The sequence below is a fragment of the Leuresthes tenuis genome, unplaced genomic scaffold (assembly GCF_036924035.1).
Source record: "Leuresthes tenuis unplaced genomic scaffold, fLeuTen1.0.hap1 SCAF_8, whole genome shotgun sequence".
In the NCBI taxonomy this organism is placed as follows: Eukaryota; Metazoa; Chordata; class Actinopteri; order Atheriniformes; family Atherinopsidae; genus Leuresthes; species Leuresthes tenuis.
Window position 1 is genome coordinate 11,423,421 of NW_027325362.1, and position 15,024 is coordinate 11,438,444.

Below are 15,024 nucleotides of genomic sequence, written 5' to 3' on the forward strand. Positions count from 1 at the left end.
AGTTCCTCCTTGTTGTTCTTGTTGTGCTGAATGTCTGCTGTTTCAGCGTGTGGTTTCAGTCAAATCTCCCTTGAATGTGTTTACAAGCTCGACCAAAAGGATGCACCAAAACAAATCTTGCCAGAGATGCATTGTAGTCAACAGACTGTGGGAAACCGTTATCAGATGGTGTCTTTGCCATCTCACCTTGTCCTTCTCAGCTGTTAAGCACATTTCCATTTCTCAGATAACACATCGTTAACACAAAGCCAGAGAAAAAGCATTTTTGTCATCACGCACAAGCTTTAACAATTCTGTTCCATAACACTGAAAATATCTAACCTTATACTCCCATTTCTTACACATATCTGAGTGAAATGGTAAAATCCTCCAGCTTTAACATGATAGAAACCCTGCAGACTGAACAAAGATGAGCAACACGAAGGCAATTATATTACAGTGCGATGAAATAATTGTTAATCAGGGAAATTGACCTTTAAACACTTCCTCTGAAAAAAAGGAAGAAATGAAAGAAAGGAATGATGAAACATGACCAATCGCTTCAACCAGAGGCCGATTGAGGAAAATAGAAGGCTGTGTCCCTTTCCGAAGGTCAATTCAGGACTATCAAGGAAACAACAAGCATGACTAATGAGGACAGACTCTAAAAACAACTGCTTCTGGGTCTTGAGAGCAAAGTAAGGATTCATGAAGGCAGTCACATGAGAACACTGACAGATAACCATGTGCTTTACTGTTACTGTGATTTCAACACTATTGGGAAAACATATTCTCTTTTTATCAATACATTACTTTAAATCCTATATTCCATCACAATACATATGTTTTTTTCGCCAATTTTAATCAGTGAACTCGGTAATCTGTCCCTTCGAATGAATTAAACACCGAGCACCTGATGCATATGCAGCAACTGTAAAAAGCAATTAAACTGCAAATGAACTGCAGAGATGAGCTCATAATGAGAGTTGTTTTCATTTACAAATCCCTATTTCAGGGGAAAGGAAGTCATGATACAGAAATGTAATCCTCATTGTAAGGTGACTTTCCTGATCCCTTTGTTCACGTGAAGAGCCTGTAATTAATCAAACTCTTGGAATAACACACTTCAAAACAAAAGAAAAAATCATTTTTAGATGTGTTTTACACAGCACTAAAGCTTTTTAGACTAATTCAATCATGTGAACTAAGTAATAGACATGGGTTGAATTTGTTTAATGGAATAAATGATTATTTAAACGATTTTGCAGTTAACATAATGACCCTCAGCTTTTTTGAAACAGTGGCTTACTTTTAAAGCGCAGCTAACCTCCAACATTAAATACCTCTGATGAAATGTTACATAATATGCACAAAGGGAAGACGGCTTTGAAGTGTCAACATTGCATTATCTATTTCATATTTGAATATTTGCAGATTCCTAAGTATAATGAAGGCTTCAAAAGAACAAAGTGCACCGGTTTACGTAACAATGAATGTCATATTTCCATTCCTGGGAGCACATCTGGGGAGGGAGGAGTCCTCGTATTTGTTGGAAAATTGATACAATAGTTTCCCTTCTGCTTTATGAAGTGGGTGACCTGAAACATTTATCTATTTCTGCCAACCTGGCACAATAAAATTGAACTTGACACAAACTGTTATTTCATTTTTGGAGCTGCAGATTCAGCGCTTGGAATCACGCTCCCGCTTAGAAGCAGGGACTGACACAGGCACCTTTTCCGAGATCTCTCTGGGCTTTTAACCCGCCGTCCCATCATTTTATTCATGCTTGAGATGTGCACTCATGCTTGTTCCTTATAAAAAATGAAACACCTAAAAACTGATTATGTCTCTATCCTCAAAAAAGCCTCAACCTCAGACTGTTGCAACCAGCACTGACGCTAAGGGTCAAGGTGCCACGATACTTTGATTTCACAGCAGTGATATGTTGATCGGTCCACAGTAAAGTCTTGTGGAGATTGATTCATTGATCAGCCAATTATCGGGATGGTCGTTTCTCAAACTGTCAAGCAGCCAGAATTTTGTTGACAAGCAGTAAATGTCCATGTAATTGGACTGGGTCTACATCCGTTGACAACAATCTAAAGGTGTCTTGTTTCATTACTGTTTTCATTTCCAAAAGTTTTTCAACATTTTTTCTACTTTGTACCACTTTATTTTTAGGGGCTTTCCAGTGATAGAGAGAGGCCTATAGCCTGGTGCAGTTTTGGAGGAAATCTAAAACTTATTAATGCTCTGTGTTGTTTTGATCGTTTAATGTAGCATTTTAGTTTGTTGGGAAAAAAAATGGAATCAGTACGAAATCTGAATCAGCAGGTCAGACCCTTTAAAAAACAAAATCTGAATTCACCACGGAAACTGCAGACTGTGAACCTCTAATGTTGTGAGATTAATTACAACGGTAAACTACATGCAAGGTATCTAGACTATAAATTGGAGTAAATAGGGTGTAAACGGGGTTAAGGAAAAGCCAAGTTTGCCCCAGAGGCCGACATGCCATGAGCTGAACACCACTGACCTAGATTAATACCAATCACAGCAGCACCAGGACTGTTAAACACACCCCGGTTTCCTGTATCCTGCTTTTCTGTCTGTGTGTGAAATGATTCCATCTGTCAGTCTCAGCTGGGCTGTGAGAACACCGCTGAATGCTACTGCCCACACACACACATTTATACAGACAGACACCAAAAAACACAGACGTGTTGACTGGGAACTGGGGCCAAGGTGGGTGTCTGGCTGCATCCTGCCTCCAGGGAGGCGAGAAGGGAGTCTGTTCAGCATGAAAGGCTTGAAGATGGGGAGCGAGACATGAGATAGTGACTTTACGAGGCTTTTATCATTTCTGTGATGACCACTAACTACAGAGAGCATGTGGTTTTGGAGCAACCTGAAAAAGATTTATTTTCAGTGACAATTTTGTCTCAGCAGGTTTAGTCTCTATTCATTTAACTTCTAAAAGTTTATGGTAATAAACTTTCAGTCAGCATGCTTAATTAATGGCTGCATGCATGCGTGTGTATGTTTTTGGTCTATCTTTGTCTGACTGTTTTCGCCTGCTGTTAGAGGTGCACATTTATCGGAAAGGCTTGACACAAGATCCAAGGACAGAAACTGGAATTTAATACATAACAAAACTGAAGAAATACAGTCAGTCAACAGGGAAGAGCCAGCACACCCCTCAGCTACCTGTGACTGAACGCATGGAAACAAAAAAAGATAAGTTAAGAGAGATGTGACTGATATTCATAGTAAAATAAGCAAAAAATAGTTTACCAGTGCAGAAAATTGAAGGATAAACTAGTAAACAGAGAATGGTCAGGGGTCAAGTTCAAGTCTGGGGAGAAAAGAGAGAGAAACAAACTGTTTCTTTGAGCTATTTGAAGTATTTCTGAAGTGTAAACTTCCCTTGAGACTGAGGGGATGTGAAATTAAGAATAAAGAATTCAGGTTCATCATCACTTAAGGTGTTGCTGTGTGCAGCGAAATGAAACACTTTTCTCATGGCGCCATCACCATGGAGAGAAAAATTGTTTGGAAAATGTAATAAAATTTGATATATCGACAACATTAGGATTAACAAATATCTGAAACTCTTTACTCTGTGCATTTCCCAGAGAACAACAAAGTAGGGTTTTCTATCACAGGGTTATGTCTCGGCCATTAGTTGAAAGTTTCTTTGAAACCCAAGCAGCAGCTATACTCAACCTCACCTAGAGTCCCCAGGAGAGCATCTCAGTGGGCTGAGGAGGAGGGCCAAAGATAACCCACACCAAATTCTTCTTGTTCCGGATCAAGAGTCTATAATCTCTAGATATGTGAAAATCAAACACCTCTTTGTGTGAACAAGCCGGTGAGTTGAAAAACCACCCATCCCACCGAGTTTCTCAGCAGCAGAGAATCAAAGAATTAGCCTCAGGCTAATATAGGAGAGATAGCAACGGTGATAAAACGCCATCATTCAGCTCAGACACGTTGTCAACACTTCCGCAACTGCAAGAAATTAGTTGATAATATGCTGCCTTTCACAACAGATGATTGATGAGAAGCAGGATGACGGCAATCCCGGTGTAGCTCACAATCCAGTAACAGTTAAATAGCTGCTTTTGTGTGCAACGGGTAAACATTTGCGAGTCTATTTTACTGATGATATACTGCAGTAGCAACCATGCTGACGTCCACTACTCATTTAAGTCGTGGAAAAGTGCAGCTACTCACTTAACAGTGTGGTTTGGGAGTCAAATGGTTTCATGGACATCTGCCAGATCTTTCCTTTTTGGACTTGTGCCAGTATTTATGCAAGCAAAGAGGCTGTTAGATGAATGAAAGTGTGGTATGTGAGCAGTTTTCAGTTTCTTCGGAGGGATAAGCTGACAGCATTAAAAGACTAAAAGTTGACTTATTCTATAGGCTTAAGAGCCCAATCACACCAGCATTAACAACAGCCATAATTTTATATCAAATTCAATTCATGGCAGCTGCCACCAGACGGTCCATTCTTTGAGTCAAGATGGTTGAAGTAAATACTACAAGCCAACACTTTGGCTTTTATTCAACTTTGCCAATTCTTCATTTACTAAAGGAGCCAAAAGGTGGAGAGTCCAAATAAAGGACAAAATGTCTAACGAAGAGACAGATGTCGATCACTTGTTTGACTGACAAATTCGGGTTTATTATACTCAATCTCTAGTGGCCGAGAGAGCAACTGCACGTTGAAGTAAGAATTTGGCCAACTTGTTGCTCTTTGACCGCCCGTGCAGTCGTGTGATGTGGCACACCACAGTCATAAAAACAAATCTCCGTGTAAGCCCTGCAGATGCACAGCCTTACACGTGAATTTGTTGTCATGTGACAGAGGTCGCAAGATGCCATCAAAAGCCCACGAAAATTTCAAGCAACTATGAAGCAAAAGGGCGAGGTGCTGGGCTGGGCTTGAAACCAAAGTTCTGAGGCGTACCTCAGCCCGCATTTACTGAAAGGTAGTCTCAGGCCCCAAAATGTGCGTAACAAAAGTTGGTGTCCTTCAAAAGGAGCCAAAAGCACATAGTTTTAAGGTTCACAAACTAATGTAATCATTTCTAATGGAAATGGCGTCCTTGAAGGCTTACTCAAGAACATATATTAGTATTAACCATGATTGTTTCCTAACCCTCACCAAGAAGTGTTTTAGTAAAGAAACCGAATGTAACTCAGAAGTGAAAAAGACGTCATCATATATTGGTCATGAACACCTCCCTCTAACCTCTTCAGGAGCATTTTGCGGCTTCTTAAGTGAAACACTTGAGAATGAAGTCTGTGGAGGAGTGGAAGTGTGCTCCTGCTGCTTGTAGGTGTGCTGCTTCCCAGCATGCTGTGGGAGTATTAATAAAACAACCTAAACGATGATCAGGTCGACCGAAAAACTCGTTGAAATCTCCAATCCCCTAAGGGAAATGACATTGCTGCTGTATAAATGAGAATTGTTAGAGGTTAATAGGAAAATACAATAAAACAAAAATCAGCTGACAAACATTTCGACAGATATTCCTTCTCAGTAACATGTCCAGAATTAAGCTACCTGTTGTTGCACTGTAATCCCTGCTCCTTCACTGCTACACCTCTGTCTGCAGTCTCTGTCTGCCCATATAGTCTTAAAGTTGACTGGAGATGTGTTAGGGTTCAGTGTTCAGAAACCAACATTTTTTTGCCAGGAGTCCTCTATCTTTTTTATTAACAGAACCTGCGTTTTTTTCTCTATGTCATTATTTTCTAAGCACTCTTCACACCTCACCATTCATACAACTTGCTCTTCTTATAAACGGAGTGCAGTAAATTGAGTATTTTATGTAGAAAAAACAGTAAAAACAGACTTGTCATGTGAGTGCGCACAGATTCTGAAAGGGAAGTCTAAGTTAGCAAAGAAACACCTTTATCATGGTCGTACTACCTGTCGTCTCTGAGTGGAGATTTAGCTTTTGTCGAGCTAACTAAGCCTGGCTGTGCTGAACTTTTTTCGCAGTACACCCCTTAGGTAAACCTATGGCACTAACATACAAAGAACCGGCTGCCTCAATACAGAGCGGCCAAGCCAGAACCCCAGGGGGCCCAGTCTTAGGACGAGTGCGAGCTATACGCAGCCGCACCAGCAAAGCAAGCTGTTCTGCATCATAACTGTCGTGATGATACACCACAGATGCATGATGTTCAGAAAAAGAGTTCCAAAAAAGGGCTTTTTGTAACAGGTATGAGCCTTTTCTGTGGACTTATGAATAAAGATAATCTCCTTGCTACAATGGAGAAATGTTGTGATCCACTACAGAAGAAGGGAAATAAAATGACTCCACATAATCAGTTAATAAAATGAGCTGATGCATCTTCCACCGCTATTAGAAGTAGCACTCAGACAGTTTGCATGCACGCTAAAAGTGTATACAGCACTACTCCAGATTGAAACATCCTATTAACAAACACATTCACAGTGCCATTAGCATTTAAATATGGAGGAGCTGTGCCCCTTTCAAAATGCCATTTTTACTCTGCTGCAAGGAGAGTTCTTCAGTTGTCATAAACAACTTTCTTCCTTTTTTTTTTCTTTTTATTCAAGGACCTTTTCAAATGTCAGGGCCAATCAAACACAACAAGACAGGTCTCTTGGTGGAAAAAAGAAATACAGCTCAGAGGGCAGAGAAGAAAAACAGACTTATCATGCATATTCATGTGGCTGGAAGGTTCAATGACTGCTGTCTTTGAAAATTATGGCCAGCGGCAAAACAGTTTGTGTGGTAAGAGACGGCTGAAAAAAAGGACGCTTTTAACTCTTTTCTCCCCCACCATCATGGCCAAATGTCAATGTCACTGAACCACAATGGCCACAGCTTTGTGTGCCCACGAGTGACTCCAAAATCCCCAACTCCATCTCTCTCTTTTTTTTCTTTTTTTTACCCATTTCTCTCCATCAGTAAATTTGGGCAAAAAAAGTTATCTCTGTGAAGTGGTGCTCAGCAGAATGGCAGACAAGAAGAGCCCTCTCGCCACTGTCCAGAGCCCACTTCAGCACTTTCGACATCTCTTTCAGTTTACAGCTTGCCTAACATCAGCAGGATGGATCCTCCTGACACAAGTCTATGTCAGCTGGACTGGAATAGGGTCTCTGCCGAGACACAAAGGAAGCCCCCCCCCCTCCTCCTACTCCTCTTCATGCCACCTCCCTCTTGAGACTGGAGCGAGCAACTATGAGTTAAGCAACAAAAAGAGGAAATAAAGCACAATGCACGTGTGTGTGTGTGTGTAATCATCTTCAGAGAACTTCACAAGCTCAAACGGAGAGACGGAGCTGCAACCGTCCCACTGGTATCCTCTCCTCTATCCGTTTCCATCTTCCTCTTCTCTCCCCTTCCTGCCTCTCTTCATTAGTCTCTGTCTTTTCTCTTTGGCTCCAGCAAGGCACAGCCATCCAGGAGGACATTATTAGCCGTCAGCATTAACGGCCAGTGAAACAGCAGCATCAGAGTCGGTTTCATAACAACGCTCAGAGGAAGCTTCCTCTCTGCCCCGGCGAGTGGAGTAAGCAGTCGGGACGGCCTGCTGTGTGCAGATGGTGCTTTGTGTCTGCGAGTTCCTGCAAAAGTGACACACAGTCACAAACACGAGCACCCGTGTAGTTGGAAGACGGTGCCACTATTCATCGCTAATCCTCTGTGGTTTGCATGAAAGTTAATGGCAGGTGTTTCAAGCTCGAGCTATGCCAAGTGAAGGAGAGGAGGTTAGTGCAAGAAGATCAACCCTTCTTTTTTCCTGCTGGCACACACATGCTTCTCCGTGTTGCAAAGACAATTAGATCTCCAAACTGCCCCCCCTTCATCCAACCTTATCCTCCCCCTGCTCGCGCTATCCATCTCTGGAAGAGTCCATGCATGCAGATGAGAGCAATTAGGACTTCTATGAAGGGAAATAGACAGTCATTAAGAAAGAGGAACCCACAGTGGGATGCTTCACACCAGGTGGAGGGAGCAAACTCCCATGATCATAAATATAGAGAACAGCAAACATCCTCAGCTGTTACCCCACAGCTTCCAGGGGCTTTCCTACAATCATATAATGAGTCATTTAGAGAAATGCTTATTTATGCACTCACAACACAATGAGCCCACGCTCACTTTGCTTTCCCCCTTCATTTTTCAATAGTTTCTACAAAAAAAAAAGGAACTGATAGATCAAAAATGAAAGTATCAACATACTGTCATGATGCAAAAATGGGAGTGAAAAATCAAACATTTGCTACACCAGCTGCACGATTCCTTTTAAAGAGCCCGGAGTCTCAGAGCTTACACACAGTAATGGCGATCCAATGAAAGTAAATATGCAACATGCCTATTAAATCATTTCAGAGTTTATATGCAATATCTGACAATGTGCGCAGATATGATTCTGCAGTTTTATGTTTGATTGTCTCAATTAAAAACCTTTCAGATACAGCAGAGTGCAATAACTTGTTTGTTCTCTGGCTGCTGCTGGAGCTCCACCGCGAGATAAATTCATCATTTAGAACTGGCAAAGCTTACAAACAAGCTCGTAGGATGCCAAAGTGGCAGGACGAAAACAGCCGGGAGAGGATGAAAAATGATTTGGCTGCACTTTGCAGCAAACAACTGAGGACCTATTTATTTCTCGTGACTGTATATATCATATCGGCGGCGGCAGACGAGAGTGAAAGCACCTCCGTACACAAACGCAGAGAATCCGAGCACCCGGTCTCTTTTCCAGCACGCTGGGCAAACAAGTCTTATCACCGGGAAGAATCAGACACCTGCTGCGGCCGTGTGTCGCAGCACACACTCACTCTCAGAAAAAATATCCCTGATAATCGCAAACAAAGATACTCGGGAGCATCTGAGACACAACAGAGCATGTTGCGACGTGGAACGGGTGCCGAACATTTAGGAGCGTGCATTAATTAAACTAGGATTTATTTACAAAATCTGTTCTTTGAGACAAAACTATCAACAGTTGTTTAAAGGCGAAACGAACGCGGCTCACCATTGTGCTGCTTCTGAAGCACGCATTCCTCAATTTGCAAGTGTACGACATCACAGCGCTATTTGTTTTCAAGATTGAAGGCCTAAGCGCCATCTGGGTATTAAGATGTCAAAAGATTCGGGTAACAGGAGGGTGCACATTCAGAATTTCTAGGAAATATGTGACTGTTCGTGGGCAGTGTTTCGAAGCAAAACTCAAGGCAAAGCAATAGCTCAGAATCACTCAATGAAAGACTGATGTCCGCGTGACATCAAGCCGTTTATTTTCAGCCACTCGCAGACTGCACAGTTCAATTTCACACCCATTACCTCCTCAGCACAATGCATAGCACAATCACATGACAATACAATCCTCTCAAACCAACCTATGGGAACTTTTAGAAGCCGTGGCCATTATGGGAATTCTCACAAGAGTTCACAAGAGCTATTTCAGTAGCATCCAAATGACTGTGTTAAATGGAGTATTAGGCTCTGAGAATATGATTAACCAATTGTAATTGCTTCTGTGACTTCAAAACAGGCAGCCAATGCATGATTCAGATTTTTTTTTTTCTCCTGTTGCCATGCTTCTCTTTCTTCCGTTTTTTTTTTTTTTTTTTTCACAAAGTTATCAACAGAAGGGACCATGGGCCCCAAATCAAGACAGCATCCTCTGTCCACAAAACCGAATGCCGAGCAGGCAAAAGTGAGGGGCAGCACGCTGATTATGAAATCCATCCACCTCTTCCTGGTTTGGGGCACTTGTTCTGAAGCTTACCTCTAAGCTACCCGGGATGCTTTAATACAGGAGCGAGGCACAAATGAGTCCCTACACAAGCATGCCGCGCTGCAGATCAGCCATGTACGACGGTGCTCGCTACAAGCACAAATCATGTTCATAATCACAGTACGCTGACTCCACCAGCCTCTAGGGAATATCTGTTGAGGCAAATGAGACTCCCGATTTCCAATACAAACACGGGCAGACAAACACACACAAGAATCTACTGTGATAGCTAACACCAAGCACAAGCTGTGTGTATATCATAAATATTAAAGCCCTGATTTTGCATTTCCCTCCTCGGCAATAAATCAAAAGGCCTGATAAGACCTGCTGTGTATGTTGCAATGCTGCCTCTGATTCTTTTGCCTTGACAGGCCATATATATATATATCTGAACACATGCGGGCCGTGAACACAGGAAAGAAAGTTCGACCCCGGCGGAGTTGAGGTGGATGAGGGGAGGGACAGGGAGAGGCGCACAGGTTGAGAGAAAAAGGACAACTCAATGTCTGTATCTGTTTCAAAATCAGCACATTTTATTATTTGAAGGGGGGTATATACACTCCTTAATCTCAAACTGAAAGCAGACCACTTGAGATGATTAAATGTTTTAATAATGTAGCATTTCAAATGCAAACACTGGGATCTGGAAGGGTGCAGGACAAGGCCTGCACATCATTAACAAAGGCCTTTTCTCTGCGGGCAGGCTCCACACCAAGTTCCCCTGCCTGTTGTGACAATGCCCAGGGGGGTAGAGCAGATGTCCGTTGCCAGCAGCACATCTGCATACAGCCTCTATCCCCACCCCTCCCCTCGCCAGACAATGGAGCCCCCCCCACACCCCTCCTTTCTTCCTCCACTTGAGGCTTTCTTCCGACTAGAGCCTCCAACTGCAGTAAGAAGAAAAAAAAAAAAGAGGAGTGGAAGAGGAGTGAGTTGCCTTTTGAGAAGCGGTGCCCCTCTCTGCCTGTCAAAACTGTTCAATAGAAGGGTGGTCATCCATCTTTAAAACATGCAGGTACTCCTGTGGACATCTGATTGGGTCACTAATTAATTAATATGCAGAAGATGACAAGAGGGGGTCCAAAGTGGGTTTATTTGGGTGCACACATGCTTGAAAGGACTGCTTCAAAACGCATTACTGACAAACTTTTCATCTAACTCTGATATACACGTCAGTATCCTTCATGTTCTCAGATTCATTTTTAAAGAGTCTATCAATATCTAAATTTATATTTAGATATATATGTATAATTGATCTGAATTGGATCTTTAATATATGTTCATCATTACTTTATGATAGTTCAGCTCATTAGGAACTTAATAAAGCCTCCTCTCACATCACTATGAAGTGGAGTATCGGCTAATGTCTACTCCCACCCTCCCTTGTACCTCCTTGCTGATGGCGCAGGGACACATGGACAAACGATGCGAGTATAGCTTTCAAAACTATACCCCGGTGGAGCACACACGGAAATATTTCACACCACCTTTGCAATAATCTTGAATCCTACCTCGACTGGATGTTTACTGAGAGTTCAAACGTCGGCTTTTGGGGCTCCAAAAATAGCATCGCAGGCTACGCATTTCAAATTCGCTTGTTATCTCGGATTTAGATAATGATCCACCTTTAGATGACATAAAAACTTAATCCTGCACCCGACGGGACAATCTCCGGCGCTTGGAAGCGGTGGCTGATGTCGGTTTTAACGTGGGCAAGTAGGCTCGGCTCACGGTGTGCCTGGTTATCCTGCTGTTTACTTATACGCTTCATAAACACTCCTATTCTTTTCCTCCTGCCAGAATTGAGAGGTGTGTATCAGTTTGCTTTTCCTTTTTTTCCTCTCGCTCTTAGAGTGAGGCGGAGCCTTTGCCCACTTCTCCCTCAGTCACACACACATACGCACACGCGCGAGCGCGCGCGCTCGCATACACACTCCGCAGATAACACGGTCTTCTGGCAGTTGATGGAGATGGGACAGTGGGAATTTTCAAAGGAAATTGAAATTGAGATATTAGTATATTTAAAACATGTACCCTGAACTTATTGACTTATAATCAACAATATGAGGCCTCTTTAGACCTTTCAAGTGATCTAGCTCAAAGGTGCACTTTTTAAACGTCACCAAAACAGCCCCCGTTTAAGCAACATAATATGCTAATATAACAGCTGAACTTAACTCTAAATGTTTTAAACATGTAGACATTTCTTTTGTTTTTGTTTATGTTCACCGTGAAACAAACACTCATGGGAGCAGTGTTGCTAGCTAGAATCACATTAGCTGTTAGCGGGCACTAGCTCGATTGCTAACATTACTTTGTTTTAAAACATTAGAATTAAAAGTTTAAAATTTTTTGACTCAAACATGCTTTTGGGTGTATCAACACATATAAGGCCAAGCTGACATCATGCCATGTTTGATGTTAGGTAGTGGTTTGTCTGTACATCATCTTGTAAGGATCCCGCTAACCTTGAAGTTTACTTTTGTAGGCTATGTAATTCCCTGCATACCAACCTCTTTCAGGATCATATTTTTTTGCATTCTACAGCTTCTAAGATTATCTCTTAGTTCATTTCTCTTTGACATAACAGATTTATAAACCCATTTGTTCATTGCATGTTAAAGAAAAATGCATTTTTAGATTGATTTGACATAAAAGCGAATCTTTAACAGTAGGCTATAACACCTATCATAAGATAATAGCTGAATGTATATGAATGTTATATCATTTATTTACTTTATTAAGTGGGTCAAAAAGAACAGGTTGGATTTAGCAAAAAACAAGATTTCAACACAACACTGGTTTTGCCAGCTTCCTATTTGTAAACCCAGACACAGTGCATCTGTTAAAAAAAAGAGAAGGTAGTGTATCAGCTCAGTAATTCACATATTTGTGAGTTGATTTCTCACTTTCACCGCCAAATTTAACCTTTTGTGACCGACTTTTTGCCAGTGTAAACCAAAGCTAATGATGCAAGAGTGACAGCAGGGGAAGTTAAAGGATAGCATGACTCATAAAACTCCAATATCACCATGCAATCAATCTTGACATACCTTCACATTGTATTTGAAAGTGTGACAGAAAAAGAAAAGGCAGACTAATTTTGCACATTAATATATGCTTTAGGTACATGGCACACAACTAAGCTTCTAGATTGCTGAAGACTGATACTAGCCGCACTGATGTTTTTCTATTTTACTTGTTCAAATAAATAAATAAATAAGAAAAATTAAATAATTCTAACAAGATAGATAGATAAACTATGACTCACTTTCCTGCATAGTTTTTAATCATAACCACCAAATTGTCATTTTTAACGGAGCATTGTGTAACAAAAAATACCTCAAGATTTGCATGCACATTCATAAGTGCAGTGCTCTCAGTTGATCCAACATGTCACTGAACCTCAAATCTGAAGGCATTATAAGGTTTTGTCCTCTTAATCAGGATATATGTGTATACAACAAATAGGCAACTATATAACAAAATGGTTATGTATACTCAAATGTAAGATAAGAGGAGCAGCTAATTGAAACATTTATCTTCAAAAACGTTGGATCTAAACTGGCTCAAACTTATGTCTTTTGGTACCAGTTCACCCAACAGGCCTTACAATCATAGATAGTTTGATAGTTTGTCAGTTTTTACTAAAGCAGAAACAAGTCTCCCTATTGCTGTCAAAAATATGCGTTGTCTCCCCTCAGTGTAAATCTCATGTTTGAAATGGCTTAATTAAAGATCGATAACATTACTTACTTATTATTAACTGTGCAATTCATTGTACTCTGTGATATGTGTCTTGCAGTGTTGTAGATTCTGTACCATGTACCTTGTGTGTTAGTGTGTGTGGTCCCTGGCCTGGGGGCTCTTGGCCCTGTTCTGACAGCATCTTTTCCTCTGGTCATTTTGTCCTCAGTACAGTGTAACTACTGGGCATAAGCCCAAACACTCCAAAGACCAACACCAGCCAACAAGGAACACCAATGGAAACATATGTTCTCAGAGGCACAAGAGGGGCTGGTGAGGAGGAGGAGGAACAGACAGACGACACAATTTGAGTCACAGCTGTGAGGCTGCATCTGTGACTCAAAATGTAATTTAGATTCTCAAAATAGATAGGACTACACAAAACCCATTAAAATATTATCAAACCAATCAAATTCTAATGAAGAGTGACCAGGATACTGATGGTAGACATTATTTCATGAAACCGAATGACATGCATAATAAAGTGTATAACTGTGGCAGCATTGTCTCTAGGTCATTTTCATATCAAAGTTTGATATATAAGTTGCTTTATTGTCATAGATTATATCCAAAAAAGATTGTGTTGTATTATATATAGGGTTATACTTTGTCGTCTTTACCGTAGGTCCCTTTATAAAATACATTATTGGAGAAACATTACAAGATTTAAAAACAACAGCCATGTAATAGGACTTAGAGTAAGTCCTATTTACAGAAAATCTATTTAAAAAATGCTGCTTTGAAGATTAGCTAAATATTCGCCTCATTCATGTTTGCTATTACGATTTACTTTTGTTAGTACACTAGTTGTTGCATGATGTCTGTTGAAACACACTCCTAATCTGTTCAATATAAATATTTCAGAGGATCAGCAGTCTGCAACTGCATATTTCTGCAAAGAGACATTTCTTTCCTCAGTTCCTCCTGGCAGAGATCTGAGTGTTTGACCTTTTTAAAATGCAAAGCGATTCTTCTACTCCAGAGAGTGAACGGGAGGCTCATGATTGTGCTACTAAAATTGAGGGACTTAATGCAGTAAATCACAGAGAGGGAGAGCTGTTCTGCACCTGCTAAAGTCTTGACTTGGTTATAGGGATACAATAACACCTCCAAGGGTTATGTTAATCTTTAAAGGTGGGTTATTCTTATGCTGCTCCACTCGTTACTTCATTTGAATGAATATTTCACTGCAACCTTGAATCAATTTCTTGTGCTCAAATTACCTTATTGCACAGCCTTCCTTTAACATGCAGCTGTGTGTGCACTATATACTTAGATCTTGATTTACAATCTTTTATGTGAAAATAAACTGATGAGTCATATTCACTCAGTCCACACATTTATCTATTCATCAAACAGTCTTTTACTATTCAAAATAACTTTGTATAAACCACCGTGGATAACCCAGTTATCTCCATAGTGACCTCGTGTATGATTTTGAATTAACATTTCACATCTTTGGCCCTTCATGAGCAAAGGAAGTGCAGCTAATTTAAC

The 15,024-nt window shown here is 40.9% G+C and overlaps 1 protein-coding gene across 1 annotated transcript in view; it reads right to left on the reverse strand.

Annotated features, from left to right (window-relative positions):
* The window catches only part of LOC140312940 (C-terminal-binding protein 2-like), a 62,942-nt gene extending 51,349 nt beyond the window's left edge, over positions 1 to 11,593 (reverse strand). Inside the window, exon 1 of the mRNA XM_072390834.1 lies at positions 11,292 to 11,593. The gene's annotated coding sequence lies outside the window, so the exon portion shown is untranslated. The remainder of the gene's footprint in view (positions 1 to 11,291) is intronic.
* Between the last annotated feature and the right edge of the window lie 3,431 nt (positions 11,594 to 15,024).